At 46.7% G+C, this 26701-nt stretch overlaps 1 protein-coding gene across 8 annotated transcripts in view; it reads right to left on the minus strand.

The window, feature by feature from the left end:
• The window catches only part of CRACR2A (calcium release activated channel regulator 2A), a 163549-nt gene that overhangs the window by 111879 nt on the left and 24969 nt on the right, over positions 1–26701 (minus strand). Inside the window, exon 1 of one of the 8 annotated variants that reach the window (XM_022577329.3) lies at positions 8419–8546. The exons of 6 other annotated variants lie outside the window; for them this stretch is intronic. The gene's annotated coding sequence lies outside the window, so the exon portion shown is untranslated. Of the gene's footprint in view, positions 1–7551; positions 7734–8418; positions 8547–26701 lie in introns of those variants that run through there. One more of the 8 variants, XM_022577330.3, reaches the window with a different exon arrangement.

Raw genomic sequence — 26701 nt, forward strand, 5'->3', positions numbered from 1 at the left:
AAAAGACACCCAGGCCTGAGCCGACACCACGTGGACCTGTTAGATGACCTATGAAACAAATGGTTAATTAAGCCCAACTTGATGAATGGATGGAAACCACTGGGCTGCAAAAAATATAAGCAGCCCCACTTAAAAGCACTTTCACCTCGTCACTGCTTCATCCCACTGTCATGACCGGCCTAAGAGATGGGAAGGACAGCTATTTCATCAGTGAGGCAGCCGGGGCCCACAAGCGGCACGCAGAAAAGCTCCTCCCGACATGAACCTGCCACCAAGCACAGCTGCTCACCCATCTGCCGGCTCTGGCCCCCGGCACTGAGTTTTAGAACTGCATCCTAGGAGGGCCGCATCAGGACCCCACCAGATGGGGCAGGGCCAGAGGACGGGAGCTGGTCACTCAGCTTGTGTCTTAGTCCCAGGAAAGAAAACACATGCTCCGTTGGCCTGGAGGTCAAGCTAAGTGCCATAGGCAGTGGGGTGGGTACACGTGTCCCCTGGGTGAGAGCGAGATGGCCAGCCAGGACCATCGCTGTGCTACTTAGCATCTCTTTCTAGAGTGACTCTGGGCAGCCCAGCCCAGAGGCTCCGCCGGCTGCAGACGGAGCATGGCACCGCTGCCCGGTGAGGGGCCCACCACAGCCCCGGGCAGGCAGGGGCAGAGAGGTCTCCACCAGCCATTGTGACCAGACCTCGGACGGGGCCAACTGTGAAAAGCTGCCTTTGGCCCTATAACCAACCAGGGCTGGCAAGGCAGCAGACAGGAAAGAAATCAACAGTGGCCTATTGTTAGAAGGGTATCACCTGGCTTCTCCTTGCCGTCTGTTTTGTTTGGCTTTCCTGGTGGATAAGTATGTACGAAGCGAGTCAGTCTCTGAGGGTGGGCCTACCTGCTTCCCCCTCAGCCCCACAGCACCTTCCGTGGGGTTCCGATCACCATCTCCTTCCTAACGGAGCGTGGTCCATGTAACACACACCCACACCCATGCAGATTCTAGAGATCCCCCCTCCAGAGCAGACACTCGTGTACCAGGCAGGGCCAGCTGTGCTTGATTCTATACGACAACCTCTGTCCACAGGAAACAGGAAGGTTCAGAGGGCCCAGGGCCGCATCCTGGGTCCTCACAGCTTTTAGATGGTAAACTGAGTCAGTGGAGGCCAGCCAGAGGAGGAGGTGACCCTTAGAAATACGGGGAGGGTCAAGGCACATCTTACGGCCTGGGCAGAACTTCATCGGTCTAATTTCCATGCAGACTGGTCCTCAGACGCTGTCTACTAAGATGGACTGAAGAGCCCCCATGGAACATTATTCCAGGACCCCACCACTCCCATTTGCTGAATTCCACCATCCTGGCAGGCCCTGCTCTGTTCTCGTCTAACTAGTTAAGCCTCTCCAAAGCCCATGTCCTTCTAGAGAACGTACACTCTGTCCTGCTCCCTCGGCAGGGGTCTCCTATGCTGTCGGAAGAAGTACTGTGGCCTTTGTTCTTTCTCCCAGTACAATGCACTGCACACAGTAAGTGTTCAACCATTTTGCTTTTGTTCTGGAGGGTTTTTTTTTGGGGGGGGTGCATTAACATTCAATAAAACCGCATTGATTTAGTCCCTCCAGTGTCAGGAGATTCAGATGTGGTGTGTGGAGTAACATGATCACTATTCAGTACAAATTAGAGCTTTTGATTCTATTTCTAATTCCAGTAAATAGGGCTTGTGCGTTTAAAAAAATATTTTTAGTTTGCAATGTGTGATTACATAATGGAGGCCTAGTCATTTTTTTTTTTTCATTAACATTCATTTCCCTTAGCAGTTCCTTTCTGTGTCTTTGTTTCTGATTTGAGCTGTGGTTCAATGTATTAAAATTGCATTCCTTAAAAAGAAGTTCCAGAGCAGACTTTTTAACTGGCCCTCCCCACCCCTGTATTTCTGACTGGCCTGTGCCTGGGGCAGCTCAGCTGGTGTGGAGTCAGGGGATCTTACAGGTGTGTTAACAGAGCTCTGGTATCAAGCAGAGCCCTCCACTCACCAGGGCAGCTCTCTGCAGGCAGCCAGTGGTGGGGTGTCCCCGAGGGAGGTGTCTATACCAGAACTAGGTGTGTGAACTCAGACGACCGATTTACCTCTCTGAGCCTCGGTTTTCTCATCTGTAAAATGGGGATGCCAAGTCCTAGAGGAGAAAAAGTGCCTGGCACATGGCAGGCACTCCATACGTTCTCTTATTTGCAGGGGTCCCTGTGGGAGTCTGTTGGGGGCCTTGCTGCTTCTCCAGCTGCCTTCATCCTCACAATTACACCACATCTACTGAAGCCAGAACCCCGAGCCCCGAGCAAAGATGAACCCCCAAAATCTGAGTACAGGGCAACACAGCAGGGGCTAATATAGTTCACGGAGATGGTAATGACAAGCGACAAGAAACGTGCCAGACAGCTGGGCGTATATCTGGAGAAAACCATAATCTGAAAAGATACGTGCACCCCAATATTCATAGCAGCACTATTCACAATAGGCAAGATACAGAAACAACCTAAATGTCCACCGACAGATGAACGGATAAAGAAGACGTGGTGCATATGGAATGCTACTCAGCCATAGAAAAGGATGAAATAATGCCATTTGCAGCAACATGGCTGGACCTAGAGATTATCATACGACGTGAAGTAAGTCAGACAGAGAAAGACAAATACCATGTGATATCACCCATATGTGGAATCTAATTAAAAAATAGAGATAGAAATGAACTTATTTACAAAACAGAAACAGAATTACAGATATCGAAAACAAACTTATGGTTACCAAAGGGGAAACATGGTGGGATGGATGAATCAGGAGCTTGGGATTAACATATACACACTGCTGTATATAAGAGCCTAGTGTACAGTACAGGGAGCTCTACTCAATATTCTGTGATAACCTATATGAGAAAAGAACCTAAAAAAGAGTGGATCTATGTACATGCATAACTGAATCACTTTGCTGTGCACCTGAAACTAACACGACACTGTAAATCAACTTACTCCAATAACATTAAAATATTAAAAGTTCACTAATTAATTAATTAAATGCCTTGCTGAACCCCTCCCCCCAACAAAAAAAGAAATGTGCCAGAGAGACACAGCGCAGAAGATTAAAATGCTAGAAAGAATGCCTGCTGGAGAACTAGGAAACACACTTAGCCACGTTTGTAGCAGGACAACCACACCCCAGAAATAAAGTACCTTGCCCTGGGCAGACGCAGGATCGGGCGACAGCAAGACACAAAGAGGGGACAGAAAAGCACAACTGATCACAATCAAGAACAAGAGCTGGTGTGGTGACCCAGCCCCTGCCGGCCAGAAAAGTGAATCCCGAGGACACATGGCTGGTTCGAGTCAGAACTGTTCCCGGCGCTCAGCATCCCGAGGGGCAGGCTGGGTTGAGCCCGTGACCCTGGGGCCAGGTTGTCTGGGTTCAAATCCCAGCTCAGCCTCTTAGGAGCCGTATGACCTCAAGCAAGTTACTCCAGCTCTCACAGCCTTGGTTTTCTCATCCATAACATGGGGAGAATAATAATAATAGTCACTTATCTTGCAAGGCTGTAGTAAGGGCCAATGAGTGCACTGGAGCCAAGCTCTTAGCCATGCCTGGTGCATTTCTGCGCATCCAGCCTCAAGGCACAGGTGGGAAGGGGGTTCCTGACATTCTGTGTTGGATCAGGGTAGCGCTGCGGGAAGCTGGTCTCATTCCCCCACCTCAGCACCAATGTAACCTTCCAAACCAGCGGGCAAGGGTTTGTGTTTACACAGCTTCAATGTGGCAAAGCTCCATCCATTCACCAAATCCCGGAGCTCAACACAGAGTGATCTCTAAAGTAAATCAGAGTGATCTCTAAAGTAAATAAAGTGAAAATAAGCCAATCGCCCAGTAATAAGAGACTTTCCTCTTGTCTGCCCTGGTAATTCAGCCATTGGAGCCAGCCTCCTATTCCCCTGAGTTGAAAAGGGGGTTCAGGAAGCTGCCTGGCCAGGGATGCAAATGCAGGTCTGGGAGGCGGGCGTCCAAACCGCTGGATCCTGGATGCGGCAGGTCTCAGCACACCCACAGCGTGTGCACTATGTCTTGCCCTTCTCACCTTTCCTCTCGGCCCAGCAGGACAGGGAGCTGCACAGACCCAGGGGTCCCGGGAGCAGAGGGCCAGGCCAAGCCAACCAGCCACAGGGCTGCTCTGCTATGCAAATAAAGGGCCTTCAGCACAGGCTCAGTGGGTTCTGAGGCCCTGGGAATGTGAGCCTCCTGGGACACCTGCCTGCTCCCTCCTCCCTGCATCTTCCAGAGCTGCGGGGGTGTCACCAGAGTCAGGCTCTGCTGCTCGACCAGGGTGTGTCAACAAACAGGCGGGGGAGAAAGTACCGCTGACCCGCTGACGCTCTGAGAAACAAGGGCTGGGAGCCAAAACAAACTGACAAAGGGAAGAATCTGTCGCAAAAGAAAAGCTCATATTCCTCAAGCTGGGAGAGGCCCCTGAATGTCACCTAGTCCCCCAGACGGTGGCCCCTGAGAGTCCCCTCAGGCAGACAACCCACTCCCCACACTGGCCTTCAAGAGGGTCTTCCCAGATATGGGAACATGTGTATATGTATGGCTGATTCACTTTGTCATGGAGCAGAAACTAACACACCATCACAAAGCAATTATACTCCAATAAAGATGTAAAAAAAAAAAAAAGAGGGTCTTCCCGTGTCTGACCCAGTCCATCCGTCCCCGTGACCTTGTCTGAACAGGCAGAGCGGTTACAAGGCAAGAAAGAAGGGAGAGACCAGCCTGAAGCAGGTGCAGAGGCCACAGAGGACAGAACCTGCAAGGTACTTCCTCCCCATCACCTCGGGCTCAACCACAGATGAAGTCAGGCTAAATCGACCTTTGAGAACGGCGGGGAAGGGATGACAAGAACCAAAAGGTCACGAGCTGAGTCGTGGAAAGGGACAGGGAGTCTTGTCTGTGCCAAAGCTGTTGGTGCATCCAAGCCTCCAGGGCCAGTGAGGTGTGGGCCCCGGCTCGGGGGCAGCCTGCTGCAAATCCTGCCTCTGCCAGTTACTGGCTGTGTGACCCTGGGCATGGTGCTCTGCCTCTCTGTTCCTCATGTACTCTTCCTATAAAGCGGGAATGATAGCAGCGCCTACGCCACTGGGTTCTCGTGAGGCTTTAACAAGCAGATCCGCGTCTGGCGCTCGATGTGCTGGCTGCCATCAGGACGACAATTCGCCCAGGACAGCCTAGCTTCTGCCCGTTGTCCCAGCATCATTGCCAACACTCTGCCTTTCACCCTCAAACGTGAACGTGAACGGGTTGCAGGATGGATGGTCAGGCTGAGTAGCTCTTGTCTCTTTTTAGGTCCCCCTGGTTACCTCCCTGCTCCACACTGTCTGAGCATCAGACAACCAGGTCCCCAGAGGGTGTGTCCCCAAAGGTAGCTCTGCCCCGTGCCGGAAACTTGCTCAGTTTTCCTTTCCTCCTTTTCTCTTCCCTTTGTCTCCTGGTCTCCCGCCTGTTCTCTCCGCTGCTTCCCTATGGGTGCCACCTTATTTACAGGCCGTTAGTGGGGACTCCCCTGGCTCTGCACACGGGGATGGGATGCTTTCTGGCTCACTGACTGGACTAGGTAGGTCTCACCACTTTTCCCTTAGAGAAATGGAAACCCTCTGAGACGTCAAACATGACTTGACCACCAGACGGGTGAATGGAAATCATTTTCCATTTTGTGTATGGGTGTGAGTGTGTATTGTTTAACGGGGGAAAAGAGAATAACAGTTGGAAAGGGTCCATCCGATGCAGGGGTCTGTCTGTGAAAACAACCCCCCGGGGCGATTTTATAAAGGGAGAGGCTGGAGGCTACCCCCTGCATGGCAGTGGAGAGGGCCAGGAGCTCAGGGGTCGGCACCCTCTCTGCCACTCACTCACCACTGGTGAAGGACCGTGATTTCTGAAGCCTCAGTTTCCCCATCTGTAAAACTGAGCACACTTGGCCCTAGGTAACCCAGATGCTCTGACACTGTAAGAGGCCTGGCCCTGTTCTTAGGATCCTGAAAAGGCACTTGTGGAATTCCGCAATATTCTGCAAACACGTCTTCAGGGTCTGTCCAGCCCTATTCATGGGTGAAACACAGGAAGGAACCAAGGCCTGGGACAGTGTGACAACCTGAACGAATTCTCGCCCAAGGAGTAATGGCAAATGCCTGAGGGCCCTGAGCACGGGCACAGCACGCACGCATGTTCCGTGTGGGCGTGAACTCAGCGACTGACTTACCAGATCCCTGGGGGATCCCTCACCAGACTCCCTCAGCCCCGGCCACCCCCCAGCTGCCTGTGGGCTCAGCAAACCCATGACAGGGAGCCTCGAGGCAGGGGTGCAGAGCCATAGCTACTGCAGCCCCGATCCCGGTGCTTGGGACCATCACAGGCTCACACGTCTCCAATCACCACCAAACCCGACCCTGCTCCAAACCCGGGCTTCCCTGTGCAGCACTGGAACCCCAATCTCCATCACCATAGTCTCTTCCTCTGTTCAGGCCTCTAACATTTATTTAGCTGCCAGATTGGATCTATTCCAGCTTTCTCTGGTTCAGTCCCTGCCCCACCACTCATGTGCTGTGTGACCTTGGACAAGTTGTTGACCTCTCTGAGTCTCCGTTTCCTCCTTTACAGAGTGGAGACAGTAGCAACAATCTCTTCGTAAGGTTGTTGGGAGGACTAAATGGGATCCTGGGTAGAAAGGCCCTACCACGGGTGCTGGCCTATAACAGATGGTTTCTCCTCCTACCCTGGTCCCTTTTAGCAGCATCCCTGGTCCTGCCCTTCTCTGCACGCCCTGCAGCCCTGCTCACCTCCTCTCCTTCCCGGGTTCTCCTCCCACAGCATCCTTTGCTTCCCAAATATCGCTGCCAAATGACAAGTTCTTCTGAACCCCAGTGACCTCACTGCCCTTCTCAGGACCCATCCAAAAATGCCCAGGCCGAATAAGAAGTGCAAGTTTCCTGGCCTGACACACCAGGCCTTCCCCGACCTCGTCCCAACCAACATCCTGCACCACACTGTCCATTGCGTTTTCCCTGTTCCCCGGACACCGCCACCTCCCCGCCTCTGCTGAGACGTCCCTGCCCCCAAATGCCCTGACCCAGCCTTCTCCTCAAGGCCCAGCCGAAGCGCCACCTCCAGAGGGCCACCTGACCCATTCCTTGCAGAGGTGATCACCCCCTCCTGCAAACTCACCCTAGACTCACGTTGTTCATCACCCTTTCCAGTCAGTACTGAGGGGTGAGGGGACCTCAGAGGGCAGACACCAGCCTCTCATCTATCCCCTAAAACTGTGCACAGAGCAGCTCTGATGGGCAAACACTACCCAACATGGCCGTGCATGGTAATGTCACCCAAAAGAGGACACGAACCCTGGACCCTCAAGATAAAATAAGTCCAATTCTATACGGGGTACGCTGCCCTAGCAAGTGTCATGTTCCTAGGCCCACAGCCTTGATAAAAGGATTCTTTGGCACATGCTGGTTTCTTCCAGAGACACAGGGAACTCACCGCCTCATGAGTCAGGCTCTTCTCCTGGACTGTGATCGGCTCCCCCTTCCGGGGACCCCCGCCCTCCAGGCCTTTCCTGCTGTCTGCAGCCACTCAGAACTAAGTCATCTGGGGTCCTTGGTATCCTCTCCAGATACCAAACCCAGGGCAGACTCCCAGCAAGGTCACTGTGTGTATGTGGACAGACGTATGTAGTCAGAGGGCTTTCCCGTGCACGCACCCACGTACACACACATGCACACACACACCTAGGCCAGAGTCAGCAAGGCTGGCTGAGTCACGCAGCCAGACCACAGCTCAAGCGGGGCCAGGGAGGAAGTGCCGCCCCATTTCCTGACCCTCCTTTGCTCTGGGAGGTTCTCTTTCTGTCTGTCTTTCTGACTCCGTCTCTCCCAGCGCTTTGTTTCTACTCAGGGCCACAGCCTGCTGTCCTGGCCCCGTCGCAAGGGCTCCTAGCAGCACTGACCTCCAAGGTGAGGACTTCTGGCTTCCAGACCTGCCATCCTGGACAAGTCACTTCACCACTCTGAACCTCGGTTTCTTCTTCTGTGAGATGAAGAGGCTGGGTGTGGCGACAGGGTCCCTGAGGTCCCTTCTGATCTCAGACCGGGGGTTTCTGGCCCTCCTCTAGTCCGCACAGGGTTCAGAGCGTCGGGGGGTGGGGGGCAGGGCCAGGCGGGGCCTGGGGACAGGGGTGGGGAGTCCAGCTGCTCCCTGGGGCGCACACCTCTGAACTCCATGTGCTGCACACACTCGCTGGCCCCCGCGGCGGGTCAGAGAGCAGGAAGCGCCACCCAGGCCGGCTGCCTGGCAAGGGGGGGGCGGCGCCCACCCGCACCTTCCACTCCCTCCCTTCTCCGGACCCACCTTGCACCAGCCGCCTCGACTCCGCAGTCACCGTGCGCCGCCGGCCCACAGCTGTCAGGCACCGCCCGCCCTCCCACCGCTCCGCGCGACCCCTCGCCAATGAACCGGCCCCCAGCGGAAGCGGCGCCGGGAGCCGCCGCCTCCTGGGCGCCCTCCGGGATCTGCGCGCGCCCGCCGTGTGGGGGCCGGGCCGGCGGCGACCTCTGACTGCCCTGCGGGGGAGCCTGGGTGTCGAGGGCGGGGCTGCTGGTGACAGCCTGCCTGACTGGTCGGGCTTCCTGGGTCCCTCTGTTCCGGAGTCCCTGAGACCTCTTGCCCCCATTCCAGGATGTTTCCAGGCATTTCTCTAAAGGTGGACATCAGTCCCCGGCCTTAGCCGCCCGCTAGAAAAAGTTACAGACTAGGTGAGTCTCCCTGAACACCTGCAACACCCAGGCCCCCTCCAGCCGGTATCTCTGGGGTTTTGTCCTTTGTACGCTTCTGCCTCTTCTGTACATTCTACCGTGGCCATGAGGGCTTGTGTGATAAAAAGCATACAATTAATAAAGCATTAAATAAATCTTCAAAGGCCTCCCGAGGCAGTCAGGCTGAAGGATGACCCTGAGCCTGGCACACAGGGCCCTCCACGTACACTCTCTGGACACGAGCTAACTTTCCAGACTCACAGCTTCTCCCCCAAACACACACATGCAGCCACGCTCTGGCGGCCACACACCAGCTGCCGGGGGCTCTTGCTTTGCCTGGAATGCGCTTTCCCATTCTTCTCTGCCTGCGCACGAAATCCTACTCATCCATCCAGGCCCCACTGAAATGCCCGCTTCTCAGGGAATCCTTCCCCAGACGCCGGCTCCAAAAGAACTCTCAACCCCTTTTTGGTGAACCCACGGTTCCCTTGCTGGTTTATAGATTAGCATCTCCTTTCTCTCCCCGGTTCTGCTCCCCTGCCCTCCACACCAAGCCCCGTTCCAGGAGGGATGGAAACACGCGATAAACACTTATCGAGATCCTGTTATAAATTGCTATGTGCTGTGGACGTGCCTCTCCATGAAGTCCGGGTACCACAGGCTCACAGCCTTCCCTCGCCCCGTCCCGCCCCGTACCCCAGCGGCAGGGATGCACCAGAGCCGTCCCCACCAGAGGTTCAGAAGGCTGTCAGGCCTCACCCGCCCTCCTACTCGCACCCCTGCGCCACGCACTAGGTTTCTCTGTCCCTGCTCTGGGGTATGCTTGCTTGCGTCAGCCCCAAGGTCAAAGATGACTGTGTCCATCTCTGAGTCTTGTGCTGTCCCATCATACACATGTGAGGGCTGGCCTTCCAGGTAGCAGAGCCAGCTGCACAGATGGCCTGCCCTTCTCCCAGCCCCTTGAGGGGAAAGGAGGACCTTTATTATGAGCATCCGAGGATTGCAAGGGCTCGTGTAGCTCATCTGATGTGAAGCCTACCCATCCCTGAGGGCAGAGAGATCAGGGGCATCAGAGGTACCTACCATTGCTGTCGTTGTTGTTAAAAGGTAGTATTAATACTGTTACGTTGCGGGTTGAGATTGCCTTTCGAGTCCTAAAGCCATTCCACGTACTGATGCTTGTTTGCCCCTCTGGGTCCCACGAGGTCTTAAGATATTAGCGGTGAAGTACGTCTAGAGCCAGAGACCTGGGCTTGGACCTCGGTGCTCCAACCTGTCTGCTGCGACCTTGACGAGTTACTGAACTTTCCTCCATTGCTAGCATGTAGGCAGTGACAGTTCCTGTATCACAGGGTTGCTCTAAGGATCTAAATAAGAGTGTGTCTTTAAAGGGTTTAGAATAGTAGCTGGTACATAAAAAATGCCAAATGCGTTGGCTCTTACTGATTCTTTGCTACTGTTCATTGTATTATTTTACAGGTGGAGTAACTGAGGGCTGGAAAGGCTGAGACTCATCTAAGGAATCGCTGCTTCCAAGGGGCTGTTTTTCTCACCAAACTCCACTTATTCTTTGTGAGCGAGCTGCTGCCCACCCGCCCCGGCGGGGGGCGCACGTAGAGCAGTCCGTGGGCTTGCAGGGCAGCTTCAGGGAGATGCGCTCTCCTCTTCACCCCCGCCCCCCTGCGTCTCTGTGTTTTCTTGCTAATGTGCTGCTCTCAACTATAATGGGAGGCCAGTTGCTCGTGTGTGTGTGGTCCCCCAGGGGAACCGTGGAAACATTCCCTGTCCCAGTGCAGGAATTTCCTGTTGGCCCTTCTTCCTTATTATGAGCGGCTACGATGACAGAATTTCCAACAGGTGGAAGCCAAAAAAACAAACAGACCTTTCAATGTTGACTCTCCCAGGCACCGTGCAGAAGGACCGCATCTGTCTTGCCTCCCAGAGAAAATGTAAATGACCTATTTTTTTTAAAGCTACAGTTGTCTCTTGACCCATTGGAAAAGAAAAAAGAATCAAGACTACAACTGCTTAACGTTATTTCAGGAAAAACAATACAGAGGGTATAAAACAGCTCACTAGACAGCAATAAAAGATGAGATTTGTAGTAGGATTTTGCTACTGATTCAAGAGGTTGTGAGTCCTCCTAAGTCCCATGGAATCTCCTTGGTGACGCCTTTGGCCTGCCCCGTCTCCTTTCGCAGTTTGTCACCTGGGCTCAGGTTTCCTCGCCTCTTTCTGCACAATGACCTGGACTGTATACTTTTTTTTTGCGGTAAGCGGGCCCCTCACCGTTGTGGCCTCTCCCGTTGTGGAGCACAGGCTCCGGACGCGCAGGCTCAGCGGCCACGGCTCACGGGCCCAGCCGCTCCGCGGCATGTGGGATCTTCCCGGACCGGGGCACGAACCCGTGTCCCCTGCATCGGCAGGCGGACTCTCAACCACTGCACCACCAGGGAAGCCCTTGACTGTATACTTTTATTCTCTCCTGCACCCAATGCTCCCTACACAGGACGGCCAGATGATGACAAATGCAAAGCACGGTCTAGACCTGTCCCCTCTCTGCACAAAAAAACCTTCCATGAACACCCTTTCTGTGTTTTCTGAATGAAATCCAAAATCTTTAGGCTGGCCTCCAAAGCCCTCGGCACCTGTGAGCTTGCTCCTTCTGACTCACCGACGACAGGGCTTTAAGAGCCCCTCGTTTGCACTCCAGCATCAGTGCTGTGCTAACTTTGTTCTCCTGCCCAAAGGGCCTTCCTGGCCGTCTCCATCCAAAGTCCAGGGCCATATCCAGCTCCCATGCTGCCCCTGCGCAGGAAGAATTCGCCCTCAGCTCACAGAGGGAGGAACAGCCTACACCCCACCCCCGACTCCCAACCATGTCTCCCAGAGACACCGTCGCACTGCCGCCTCGCACCCAATTTACTTCTGGAGTTGGCGTCCCAGAGGGGAAGGGGATAGAGTGGGAGACACAAACTAACTCTTTGGCTTTGAGCAAACTGGGAAGCTTCTCCCATCTTCAGTTTCCTCATGTATCATATGTCGTTGACGCAGGACCGACCTGATGAGGGTGTCGTGGGGAGCAGAGGGGATAACTCACGTAGGCAGCACTTAGCCCAGAGCGTGGGACTATGTCAGGGCTCACAGTGATAGAATGGAAGAAACGAGGAGAGAGACAGGGTGGGGGGAAGGCAGGGCGGGGGGACAGAAGAGAGGAGGGAATGGAAGGAAAGAGAAGGGAGAAAAAGAAGTCAATTACCTCCTTTTTCTACCGGAGTCAAAGGACTTGCCTCTTCTTAGATGAAACACACACACATAACCTTCCTTGGAGACAAAGTTTGACATAAAAATGACATCAGGATCAGGGAAAGGGTGAAATCAAGTAATATTTTTAGGTCCACTGTGCACATTTATGAGCTGAATTCTATTAGAAACTTAACATTTTCAAAATGCGAAAAATGGTGGCAATCACCCATCCACCCCCATGCTTTCCTGCTAAGGAAATGGCAAAGGGCAAGAGCTGGTTAACAGGCAGAGTCCAGACCGAAAAGCTTTCAGCCCAGAGCTCTTACCTTCCTTGTACATCACCTCTCCAGGCTTGGGAAAGACACAGTAAAAATCTCCTGCTCAGAGGGTAACTTCCAGCATGAGTACGTAAAGAGTTGGATAAACCAGTTCTCCAAAAAGCAACTATAAAGCTTGGTCAAAACTGTCACAAACAACCATTTCAGCCCTCCAGAAATTGACCGAAAACATGCCACAAACTGAGAAATGTTTGTCCACGAAAACGACTGAAGCTGTTCCCATCCCCAGAAGCTCTGTTGTTTGATGGTTCAACCAGGGCAGACTGGAAAAATGAGCAGCGTTTTCTCATTGCCAGAGTGGCCTCTTTGTATTTGGAGAGGTGTCAGTTTAAACAGTGATCTCAGAAGCAAGCGGACAGGGAGGGCCAGCAGCTCTGCTAGCTTGAAACTGGTGAGCAATGGACTGGTGATTACCTGGAAATTTAACAGGAAATTGAGGGAGGTGAAGCAGCCATGGGGAGATGGATAAACTCTCCACGTATCACAGGTTGACCCAGGTTGCAAACACTGCACAGACAGGAACAGCCCAGGTCACCCACACAATGCTGGCCAGTGGAACCTGCCCACATGTACGGTGGAGATGCAAGGGCTTGATGGAAAACAGAAGCCTGCGCAGACTTGAAAAAAAAACAAAAACCTGTACATTGGAGTGTGCTGCCCAGCTCACTCACAGATTTATCAGCAGACAGTGGAGGTCTTACTGGCTCGCGGTACTTGAGCCCAACCTGTGACCAATCTTTGGTTGAACACTGATCTAAGAAGACAAAGGATGAGTATAGAAAGCTAGGCTCAAGAATAAAACACAAGAAAAACAAAACAGCAGAGGCCTTCATGGACGCACCCTGCAGAGGTGGTAAACTTAGCAGATTTAGTGCGGGCAAGTTATTAAACAAACACACACATACCAAAAACCAACACCATTAGCGGAAAATTAGAAGACATCGTCGCTAAATATACTATGTAAAATACCCAGTTTTCACCAAAGAAATTACAAGACAGGCAAAGTAACAGGAAAGTGTGACCATATTCAGAAAAAAAATTGCAATCAAGAGAAACTGTCTCTGCGTGTCCCTAAGATGTTGGGTTTATCAGACAAAATCTTTACAGCAGCTATTATAAATATGTTTAAGTAAGTAAAAGAAGCTATGTTTAAAAATTTAAGGAAAGTACGACAACAATGATTCAATGAATTTTAAAAACCTCAATAAAAAGGTAGAAATTATACAAATGAATCCATTCTGAAACAATGGAGGCCACAGAGGAATAGACTGGCATATTTACAGTGCTGAAAAATATCTGTCCACCGAGAATTCTATATCCAGCAAAACCATCCTTCACAAATGAGAGCAAAATAGAGATATTCCCAGATAACCAAAGACCAGTATAATGTTTTACTAGCAGACACACCTTACGAGAAATACTAAAGGAAGTCCTTTAGGCTGAAAGAAAGTAACACCAGATAATACTCAAAACTACAATAAGAAATGAAGAGTTCCAGAAATGATAAAGATGTGTGTAAATACAAAAGACTCTATAAATATATTTTCTCATTTCTTCTCCTAACTTCTTTAAAAGAAGTTGTATAAAGCAAACATTATAACACTGTATTATTGGGTAGAAACAGCTATGTAGAAATAGATATGATAATAATGGAACAAAGGAGGGAGAGGAAAGGAAAATATATCGAAACAAAGTTTCTAGAATTAATTTAGTGTTATTCTCAATTAGATTGTAGTAAGTTGAGATGCATATTATAATACTTAGAGCAACCATCAAGAAAGTACTAAAAATATAGCAAAAAAATCAACGGAGGAATTAAAAGGATACACTAAAAATAGTTATTTAACACAAAAGAAGGAAGGAAGGGAGGAGGAGAGGAATTAAAAAAGACATGAGAAAAATAGAAAACAAATACCAAAATAGCAGACCATATACCAACCATATCAGTAATTACACTAAATGTAAATGGGCTACTGCGATATTGTGACTTATGATAAGAAATATATATTTGGTCTTTGCCCATGATTTCTGACTCACAGCTCCCAAAACCCTTGGGACTTCCTAAGTGATTAGAGCCATAGGGGCATCTTTTGTTATAATATTTGGTCTCCTGTCCTCAGTTCCCCAAATAGCTTCAGAGTCAATAAAGGTAAAAAGGGTGTCGTGTTATTTATAACAAGCCCCTTTCCACCACAACTGAGTTTATATTAATGAGATGACTTTTGGAAATCCCCTAAAGATGGGGGAGCTAGTTGGCAGGGGAACCAACCATGAACTGAGAGTTGGAACTTTCAGTCCCACCCCCTGATTTCTGGGCAAGGGGGAGGGGCTGAAGGTTGAGTCAATTACAATAGCCCACGATTTAAACAATCATGCCTGTGTAATGGGGCCTCCATAAAACCCCCAAAGGATGGGGTTTGGAGACCTTCCAGGTTGGTGAACCAGAACACTTCCATGTGCCACCATGCTGGGCGCCAAACTCCACCGGGACAGAAGCTCTTTTGTTTGGGACCTTGTGCTGTGTATCTCTTGATCTGGCTGTTGATCTGTATCTTTTGATATCCTTTGTTTCCTGAGTTCTGTGAGCAACTCTAGCAAAGTAATCAAACCAGAGGAGGGGGTCGTGGGAGCCTCCAGTTTATAGCTGGTTGGTCAGAAGCACAGGTAACAACCTGGACTTACAATTGGCATCTGAAGTGGGGGAATGTGCGACTGAACCCTCAACCTGTGGAATCAGATGCTATTTCCAGGTAGTGTCAAAATTGAATTGAAAACCCGGATGATGTCGGAGAATTGCTTGGTGGTGTGGGAAAAAAGACCCACGCATGGAACTGGGTACAGAATTGTCACTAAACACTCCACTTAAAAAGCACAGATTATTAGACTGAATAAATAAGAGCAAGATCCAACTATATCCTGTCTACAAGAGAAGTGGCTTGGAGTCAAAGAAACAATGAGATTAAAAGTAAAAGAATGGAGGAATTCCAGTTCCAGCTGTAACAGTAAAGAGCTTGGAACTCATCACTTCTATACTTGTTTCAAGATAAAAGCTGAACCAACTGAAAATAAATGAATATCTTAGAAAATGAATATCAGAAAATGGACGTCACAGGCAAGGCACCATCCTGGGGGAACAGGTGAATATGGAGAACCACAGCCTTGATCAGCTCATCTGGGGAAGACGTCGCTGTGGCCATAAAAGGGTAGGAACACTTAAATGATAATTTTGATGAACTGCTGGAGGCTGAGTGTGGATTTGCTAGGAGTGAGAATCTCCTGGAGGTGCAGTTTTAGGGGGGTCGCCCCATTTTTATGAGTTCAACTTTCAGGAACCCACTGGACTCTCAAGGTCAGGACCCGACACAAATTCCTTCATGTTTCAGGCAGAGGGTGGGGGAAGTGACCATTTTTATATATGCCCAGAACATTCTCCATAACGAAGTTCTGCTCTCCAAGGGACCAACTTTACCAGAGCCTTATCCACTGGGTGTGTGGCGGGGGGGGGGGGGGAGTGCAATTAACCAGCTCCAGTTCCCTAGAGCTTCCTGTCTCACCTGAAGGTATACACGCTATTATATATAAAATAGATAACCAACAAGGACCTACGGTATACTACAGGGAACTCTGCTCAATATCTTGTAATAAGCTATAATGGAAAAGACTCTGAAAAAGAATGTAAATGTATATATATAATGTGTGTATGTATAACTGAATCACTTTGCTATACACCCGAAACTAAAACAACATTGTAAATCACGTATACTTCCATTAAAAAATAAACGGAAACAAAGACAAAGAAAAAGACGGGAGGAAAATGACATAGGTCAGAAACTTGGATCTGTATAATCAAAGGGAGAACATCAGGAAAGGAATAAGTGACGTAAAATAAAATTTTTTACTTATCTTATTCTTAATTGATCTAATTGATAAATATTTGTTTAGAGTAATAGTAATAACAATATTTGGGGTGATTATACCATATAGATAAGTGAGTGACAGCAATATTATAAGGGACAGGAGGAAGAAATTGAGAAGGAAAAGAAAGAGGGGAAAATAAAAAAAGAAACAAAGGACAAGTGTAACAAATAGAAGATGGTTATAAATGCAGTAGATATTAATCCAATGTTATAAAATACCACTTAAAATATGAATGTCAAATACAGAAATCAAAAGACCGAGATTGTCACAATGAGACCCACACACAAGACCCAACTATATGTTGTCTATAAGAAACCTAATTTAAATATAAAGACACAGATAGATTAAATGAAAGGGGTGCACCACGCTACACTAATCAAAGGAAAGCTGCAGGAGCTACGTTAATTTGGCACATCAGACTGCAGAACAAGGTAGGTTATCATGGATAAAGAAGGACATTACCTAGTGATACAGGAGTCAATTCCCCAGGAAGACGCAATCCTTAACATGTATGCACCTGACAGCAGAGTGGCAAAACAGAAAGCGAGGAGAAAGAGACAAATCCACTATTATAGTTGGAGACTTCAGACCCCTCTTCCAGTAACTGATGGATTCAGTAGGCAGAAACTCAGTAAGGATATAGTTGAACTGAATAGCAATTAATCAACTGGATCTAATCAACACTTCAACAAAAGTAGAATACACAGTCTTCCCAAACTCACATGGAATATTCAGCAAGATAGACACATTCTGGACCACTAAACAACATTTATACACAATTTAAAAGAATAAAAATAATACAAAGTGTGTTCTCACCACAACAAAATTAAAGTAGAAATCAATAACAGAAAGATAAGATGGGAAATCCCAAAATATCTGGAGATTGAATCACACGTTTCTAAATAACTCGTGGCGAAAGAAGTCTCAAGTCAGTCTACCTACCTCTCCAACCATTACCTACTTTCCTGTCTCAAGAGAAATTTTAAAATATTTTGAACTAAATGAAAATGAATACAACTTATCAAAATTTGTCGGATTCAGCGAAAGCGGTGCTTCAAGGGAAATTATAGGATTGAATGCATATATTAGAAAAGAAGAAAGATCTAAAATCAATAACCTAAGTTTCCATCTTAGGAAACTAGAAGAAGAAGAACAAATCAAATCTAAAGTAAGATCTTAATAAACAAAGGTGAAATGGTCATGGATGGGAAGACTCAATGCTCTTAAGATGTCATTTCTCCCTAATTTGATTTTTGGTAGAAATGACAAGTTGATCCTAAAATTTTATATGAAAAATGGAAAGACCTAGGGTAGCCAAGACAATTTTGTAAAAGAAAAAAAGTTGGAGGATTTACACCACGTGATTACAAAACTTATTAAAAACCTTCAGTGATCAAGGCAATGTGGTATTGGCATCAATATGGGCATATAGATTATTGGAACAGAATTGAAAGTCTAGAAATAAAACTTTACATTTATGGTCATTTGATTTTCAACTAAAGTAACAAGACAATTCAATGGAGATATGAGAATCTTTGCAGCAAGAGGGACTGGGATGGGGGATATCCATAATCTAGATCCTTCTCTCACATCACACATAAAAATTAACTCAGAATGGATCATAGTCTTATGTGTAAGAGCTAAAACTATAAAACTTTCAGAAGAAAACATAGGAGAAAAATCTTTGAGAAACCTTGTGAAAATCTTTATGGCTCCAACACAAGAGCCATAAAAAATGGATAAATTGCACTTTATTAAAACTAAAAAACCTTTATGCTTCAAGAAACAACCTTAACAAATGGAAAAATCCAGCCACAGACTGGGATAAAATATTTGCAAAACATGTATTTGATAAAGGACTTGTATCCAGAATATGAAAAGAACTTTTACAACTCAATAAGAAGACAAACAACCCCACTGAAGAATGGATAAAAGACTTGAATAAACATTTCACCAAGAAAGACATATGAACAGCTAATAAGCACATGGAAAGGGGCTCAACGTCATTAGTCATTAGGAAATGCAGATGAAAATCACAGTGGGATACCACCACACACTCACTAGTGTGCTCTATTTAGAAGGACAGTATTGACGAAGATCTGGAGAAATGGGAACACTTACACATTCCTGGCAGGAATGAAAATGGTACATCTACTTTGGATATAAACTTACCCCAAACCCAGCAAATTCACTCTAAGGAATCTATCCAAGAGAAATGAAGGTGTGTTCACACAAAGACTTGTAAGTGAATGTTCACGGCAGCATTATTCATAATAGCTCTAAGTTGGAAATAACCCAAATGTCTCCCAGCTGCTGGATGGATAAACCCAATGTGGTATATGCACTCAACGGAATGCTGTTTGGTGCTAGAAAGGAGTGAAATACCTGTGCATGGATGAACCTAAACAAATCATGCTTCAAGAAGCCAGTTGCAAAGCCTATACATATTATATGATTCATTTATATTAAATGCCCAGAAAAGGCAAATTACAGAGACAGAAAGCAGATCCGTGACTACCTGGGTCGGGAGATGGGAGTCAATGTTGACTGCAAATGAACTTAATAACATTTTTAGGGTGATAGCAATGTCCTCAAACTGGCTCGAAGTGATGGTTGCACAACGCTATACATTTCTTAAAAATAATTAAATCATATACTTGCAAGGGGTGAATTTTAAGGTACGTCAATTATACCTCAATAAATCGGTAAAAGCAAAGTCTGATGCCCAGGACTGATTCAGCAAGGGAGACGTGCCCTCTGGAAGACGTAAGCCCAGAGAGACAAGGACAGACAAGGACATCCTGCTGTGACATAAATTCCCTCTCCCTCCCTGTGAACCCCCCGGGCTGACTGAACGGTAGCCCCAGCTAAAGCCAGACCTGGTCAGGTCACACCTTTCCAGTGGTCCATTGCCCCTGTGGGCCCTTGGATTTCACTGTCGCGAGCTCTGGAACATGGTGTCAGGTTTCAGCCGCCTGCTCAATGCTTTTTAGCATCACGATATAGAGGTAATTCTGGTACCTGTGATACTCCATGTGGATTTATCATAAATCTAACAAAAATAGATTCTCACCTAACCATCTTGGCTTTTACACACAAAAAGAACTAAATGTACTTTAATGCTTTGTACTTGCATAACCTGGGTGACACTTTCTGCCCCAACAAGAATACTTATCAAGCATCTAAAACATACTTGTTGTTTGTCCCCCAGGAATGAGTGTATGCGTGTGTGTGTGTGCACGCGCGCATGCTCCAGGAGACCTACGTGGTAGATGAGGCCTGGAGATGTCATTTGGTGTCTTGAGTGTTCTTTGAGGGACACATCTGGGAAGGAATGAAAGGCTGACGTCATCACTTCCTCTGCCAACTTTGCTGCTTTGGGACTTTTTTTTTTAAGGAAAGAATTTTGTTAGGGCTGCAGCTGGCTTCCTCCAAAGAGGGATCAAACCAGCACATTTCCTGCTCTTGACTTTCTCTTTTACTCTGGACTCCGCCGCCAGCTGAGTTTTCCAAAATTCCTTAACTACTCATTTCTTGATTCTCATTCATTTCACAACAGATGTTTATGGAGCTCCTAGTTCGTGCAAAAGGCTATCTTAGATGCTGTGGGGCATACAGAGATGGCAGAGAATGGCCCGTCTTCGGAGAGTTTACAATCCAGTTCCAGCAGGAGGTAGACAAGGTGCACACAAATACCTAAACTAGTAGCTAACGTGGTAACACTGATACAAACTGAGCCGTCAGAGTTTTGAGGAGGCGAGAAGTCTTTGAGGGGAAGAGTCACGAAAGTCTTTATGGAGAAAGTATTGCTGAAATCAGACCTTCAGGGTGGATGTAACTGTGAGTGACAGAAGCAAAGATATGTACGTGGAAGTAGAAGCTTTTAGAAATGGGAAAGCACATGATGTATTTGGGAGAAAAACCATATCGTTTTGCTAAAATACAGAATTGTGCCAGGGAGCAGTAGCACGAGTCTATAAATATAAGTTGAAATCCAATCACGTGGGACATCGACTCCCAGGCAAGATTTTGATTCACTTCTGGGCAGGCAACGTGAACCTTCTCTGACTCAAAAGGCACGTAAATGATGGAGATGCAGACTCGGGCTCCATCCTGACCAGATCCGTAAGTCACACCTGGAGAATGTCCCCATATGGTCACAAAGTATGGATGGTTCTCCTGGGTGACCTTTAATTCCCATCCAGCCTGAGACTGAAGCTCGGTGGGCCCTGGGAGGCCATGAATGGAAAATGAACTCTCATCTTTTGAGGCCCTGTGTGGCCACAGCCAAGTATGGATCTTGGGGATAAGAGCTTGGCCACTGGGGGATGTGCCCCGGGTGCAGTCTGCTCACAAGTCAGTCTCTTCTGAAGCTTAGAAAGCGAGGATGGCCTTCCTGCATGCATGGTCTCTCGTGTCTCAAGGACCAGGTGGGCTGGTCCCTACCGCTAGCACGATGGTCAGCCAATACGGCGCGTGCGCCCATGCTGTTTCAGTATCTGTCAGATAAATTGGTATTAATTCCACTGTACAGACAAAGGTTCTTAAGTGGAGGAACCAGGCAGGCTAAGGTAGGCTGTCAGAAGAGTTTAGAAGGTGACAAATATGCAGAATCTCTCCCAGCTCTCCTCCGGGGATCATTCCCTAGACGACTTGGCTGCTGGTTCCAGGAATACAAAACACCTGCTGGGGCCCGAAGCCCTGCAATGGAAGCAGAAGGGAAGGGCGCAAGCGAGGGTTCCTATCTCAGAAAGAGGGACGGAGGGGTCAGGGATGTACTAAGTCAGACGACTGACTTTAAAAAAAAATTTTATTGGAGTATAGTTGATTTACAATGTTGTGTTACTTTCAGGTGTACAGCAAAGTGAATGAGTTATACACATACATATGTCCACTCTTTTTTAGATTCTTTTCCCATATAGGTCATTACAGAGTATTGAGTAGAGTTCCCTGTGCTGTACAGTAGATCCTTATTAGTTATCTATTTTATATATAGCAGTGCGTATATGTCAATCCCACTCTCCCAATTTATACCCCCCCCCCGCTTTCCTTCCTGGTAACCATAAGTTTGTTTTTTTCATCTGTGACTCTATTTCTGTTTTGTAAGTAAGCTCATTTACAAGACAGTAGCTTCTGCTTAAATACCGTGGATCGGCCCTGAAATGGAAAAGGATGAGGGTGGGCGCTGGCTGTGACAGCTGGAAAATTAAACTGAGTTAATACAGAGACCGTGACAAGCCAGCAAAAAACAGGCCACCAGCATTCCAAAGAAGCTGCCATCAGAAGCCAGGTCGAGATTCGGGGCTGCTCAGTGGATTTAGTTAGCTGGACATCCCCTGGGTTCTTTTCCCACTTCAGCCATTGGCAAGCTCTGTTGAACGTGGGCATTTTTTCCTCTGCTGAACTGATGACCTCCGACGTGCCATCCACCCCTAAAACTCTCCATTCCTTTTTACTTCAGTAAATTTCACTACCTGGGCTCAAAGTATACGAAGGATCTGAAAAAGTCACGTGGTTCTGGAGATTTTAAATGTTTTGAAGCCAAAAAACTTTATATTTAAAAAAAAATAGCAGAGTCCTGATCAGACAGTTAAATCGGGCTACTCACTTTCTGGCATTTTCTTTGAGTGTATCACACACACACACAAAACACCATTTCTAAAGGTAGAAGAGAAGACAAAGAATTAGAAGTAGAGAAAGAGGTAGACTCAGATACAATATTTTAGTACATGCCTAACTTGCAAAAACCTGGATTTTAATCGAAAGTATCTTCAAGTCTAATTAAACTTGTAAAATTTTTCTAGAACGGAAGCCAATTCTACAAATCAGGTCATCAGTTCTCCTCATTCCTCTCCAGCCTCGAGCTTCCACACGTCTCCATGCTCATTCCTGCTCCTTGCTCTGGACTGTGCATCACAAATCGATGGCATCATATCCACCCGGACAAGAAAAGTCTTTCACTCCTTTTCCTCACCCTGACACCCTCAGTCAGCAAGTCCTGCAGATTCAATCTTCTGCACGTATGTTGACTGACAGCTCCCCTGTTTCCCATCCTGACACTGACTGCTCAAGGTCAAGGCCTCATCATCGCTCACCTGAACTATTGCCGTGGCCCTGGAAACGAGCCATGTCTCTTTATTCAGGGTGTGCATCCTGCATCGGGCTCTCTTAGGCCCGGGACACTGTGATGAGTAAGAGAGCCTCACTCACACGCTTCTGGACAATAAAACCTCTAAGTAAGATCATTGGAAATTAAGGTAAGCTCTAGGAAGAAAGCAGAGGGAGAGGTAGCCGAGGGCAGAGGGGCTACACAGACAGTGCAGCTCTAGGAGGACATGGGGAGCTGAGGCCTGGAGGAGGAGAGGCCGGCCTCACCCAGAGCTTCCCAGGAGGAGGAGGTGTAGAGCGTTCCAGGGACCCAAAGACAGGAGGCTGGAGGCAGCAAGCCGGAGAGGCTAGTGCAGGGCGAGGCTCGGAGACCGAAGGATAGAAAGCCTTGCTGTCCTCAGGTTGGAGCTGGAATATTTTTCTAAGTGCAGTGGATACTAATGATAGGTTTTAATCAGGGGTTGGGGGGTGTCATGTAATCTGACTTATGTTTTTTGGAAATCACTCGATTAGCATTTGGCCAGTGGACTGGAGGGGGTGAAATGACTGAAGAGAGGGCAGTTAGGAAACTACTGAGAGGTCACTGTGGCTTCGCCGAGCCGGATAGTAGAGAAAGTGGGGAGAAGGGGATGGATCCACGATGTGTTCTGGGGAAGGACCAGTCTTGATGTGTTGGTGTGGGGTCATGAAAGAGGAAGAGCATGTCTGATGGGAACTCACTGGTGGATGGTGGTGGTATTTATTATGCTGGGGAAAATGAGGGGGAAAGCAGGTTTTAGACAGTCAAGTGGAGGCCAAGAAGGCTTTTAGATACAGGATGCTGTGGGTCAGGAGAGAGGCTGGAGACATAAAACTGGGAGTCATCACTCAACAGATCCTATTTAAATCAGGGACGAGGTGAGATCACCTGGCAGCAGCGGAGGGGGTGCAGCTAGAGAAGACAAGACGTGAGAAAGGGAGGTATGAGAATGCCCAGGATGGAGCCTTGAGACCCTCCAGTATCTGGAGGTCAGGAAAAGGAGGGACAGTCAGCAAAGGAGGCTCTGATCTTCTCAGAGCTTAATCCACCCTTCATGCTGAGGCCAGGGTGACCTCTCCAAACTCAGATGTGGTCCTGACTCCTGCCTGCTAAGGCCCTCCCCGGTTCTCTGATGTCCCCCCTCCCCCGAGTAAATCTAGCCCCTTAGATGGTATACAAGTCCCTTCACAATCTAGACCTAACCTTCCCTTCCGGGGTCCTCTTCCTCTCTGCTTTTATCACACACTTTAAAATCATGTTGATTATCTGGGTACACATCTGTCTCTGTTACTAGCTGTAATTTAAGGAAAAGGATTGTGTCATTTGCATTTTCAATGCCTGGCACATAGTAGGTGCTCAATGACATTTGCTGAACAAGGGGAAAGAAGGAAGGAAGGAAGGAAGGGAAGGAGGGAGGGAGGGAGGGAGATTCTTTGTGCGAGAACCTTCACACAAAGAAGAATACATGGCAACGTCTGTGCCATCTTCTTCCCTGGCATTTTTGGAAACCTTGAAATCTGGGTTGGGATGAGAAGAGTGCCATCTAGAGGTAGAGAGATGCAGGAATGGACCCTTTCTGAAGTTTTCCCAGAAATGTAAACCACTGAGCAGGCAAAGCTGGAACTTACACCAAAGTAACCTTTGTAAGAAGCCAATTAATAATAGCAATGTTTGCAGTGACATGGTACTATATATAGAAAATCCTCGAGACACTACCCCAAAACTATTAGAACTAGTAAATGAATTCAGTAGAGTTGCAGCATACAAAATTAATATACAGAAATATGTGGCATGTCTATATGCTAATAACAAACTATCAGAAAGAGAAATTAAGAAAACAATCCCATTTACAATCACATCGACGAGAATAAAATACCTAGGAATAAATCTAACTGAGGAGGTAAAAGACCTGTACTTGGAAAGCTATTAAGACACTGGTGAAAGAAATTGAAGACAACACAAACAGACGGAAAGATGTGCTGTGTTCTTGGATTGGACAAATTAATATTGTTAAGTGACCACACTACCAAGGCAATCTACATATTCAGTGCAATTCCTATTAAAATACCAATGGCATTTTTCACAGAACTAGAACAAATAATTCTAAAATTTTTATGGAAACACAAAAGACCCCCAATAGCCAAAACAATCTTGAGCTGGAGGAATCAGGATCCCAGGCTTCAGACTATACTACAAAGCTATAGTAATCAAAACAGCATGGTACTGGCACAAAAACATATAGATCAGTGGAACAGGATAGAGAGCCCAGAAAAAAAACCCACACACTTATGGTCAATTAATCTAAGACAAAGAAGGGAAGAATACACAATGGGGAAAAGACAGCCTCTTCAATAAATGGTGCTGGGAAAACTGGACAGCTACATGCAAAAGAATAAAACTGGACAACTTTCTCACACTATATACAAAAATAAGCTCAAATGTATTAAAGATTTAAATGCAAGAACTGAAACCATAAAACTTCCAGAAAAAAACATAGGCAGTACATTCTTGGACATTGGTCTTGGCAATATTTTTTGGATATGTCTCCTCGGGCAAGGAAAACAAAAGCAAAAATAAATAGGACTATGTCAAACTAAAAGGCTTTTGCACAGTGAAGGAAACTAGCAACAAAACATAAGGCAGCCTACTGAATGGGCAAGGATATTTGCAAATGATATACCTGATAAGGGACTAATATCCAAAATTTACAGAGAACTCACGCAACTCAACATCAAAAAGACAAACAACTCGATTAAAAAGTGGGCAGAGGACCTGAATAGACATTTTTCCAAAGAATATATACAGATGGCCAACAGGCACATGAAAAGAGGTTCAACAACACTAAACATCAGGGAAATTAAAACCACAATGCGGTATCATCTCACACCTGTCAGAACAGCTACTATCAAAAAAGACAACACATATATATATATACATACATACACATACATATTCACATATATATACATGCAATGTATATTACTGATGAAATATTACTCAGCCATTAAAAAATGAGATCTTGTTATCTGTGACAACATGGATGGATCTAGAGGGTATTATGCTAAGTGAAATAAGTCAGATAGAGAAAGACAAATACCGTATGATCTCACTTTGTGTGGATTTTAAAAACAAAACAAACAAAGAAAACAAAATGGAAACAGACTCATAGATAACAGAGAACAAATGAGTGGCTGCCAGAGAGGAGGGAGGTGGGGGGACAGGTGAATAAGGTGAAGGGAATTAAGAGGTACAAACCTCCAGTTATAAAATAAATAAGCCACAAGGATGTAATATATAGCATAAGGAATATAAATAAAATATTGTAATAATTTTGTATGGGGACAGATGGTTACTAGGTTTATCATGGTGATCATTTCACAATGTATGCAAATATTAAATCACTACCTAGTACACCTGAAAATAACATAATATTATACATCAACTATATTTCAATTTTTAAATTTTTAAAATTAACCTTGTGCATGCCTATGTGAAATATCACTGTAGAGAATATTTTTATGTTCTAGTTTTTATCTGAGTCAATTGTTTCAGGAAACACGCAGGGTTGGTTTGGCTCTGGAACATTATACCCCATTCACGTATTTATAAAAGACCCAACTTACACCCTGTTTCATGGTTCGGCTAAAACCACTAAATACCACAAGTAATAGAAAGAAGAATGGAATAGGAGTAAAAGACTGAATCTTATCGCAGTTATGTGATCTCAGGAAACTCAAAGAATTTTTTATCTGAACATTGGATTTCTGAAATTTGAAATGGGGAGAATTTTTGCTGCATTCCTCTGTCAGTCTGTTGTGGAGAACAAACAAAATAATGTGTATGAAAACATTTTTTAATTGTTAAGAAAATTTTATTGAGGAATAATTTGTATGCAATGAAGTTCATAGAGCTTAAGTATACAGTTCAATGAGTTTTTTTTAACCAATGTACACACCCGTGTAACCTACACTTCAATCAAAATGCAGACATCACTACCACCCCCAAAAGTTACCTCTTCCCAGTCAATATTCCTGGGCCCTGCTTCAGATCCAAACACATCTCTCTTTTTCTTCACTGTAGATAATATATATATATATATTTTTTTAATTTTTATTTTATATTTTTTTGTCTATTCTAGAACTTCAGATTAACAGAATAATACAGTATTCTTGTGTGTCTGGCTTTTTTCCCCAGTATAATGTCTGTGAGATTTATCCACATTATTATACATCAGTAGTTTATAACTATTT

The sequence above is a fragment of the Delphinapterus leucas genome, chromosome 11, assembly GCF_059928025.1.
Source record: "Delphinapterus leucas isolate spDelLeu-1000000601 "Yukka" chromosome 11, BTC_Dleu_Yukka2, whole genome shotgun sequence".
NCBI lineage: Eukaryota > Metazoa > Chordata > Mammalia > Artiodactyla > Monodontidae > Delphinapterus > Delphinapterus leucas.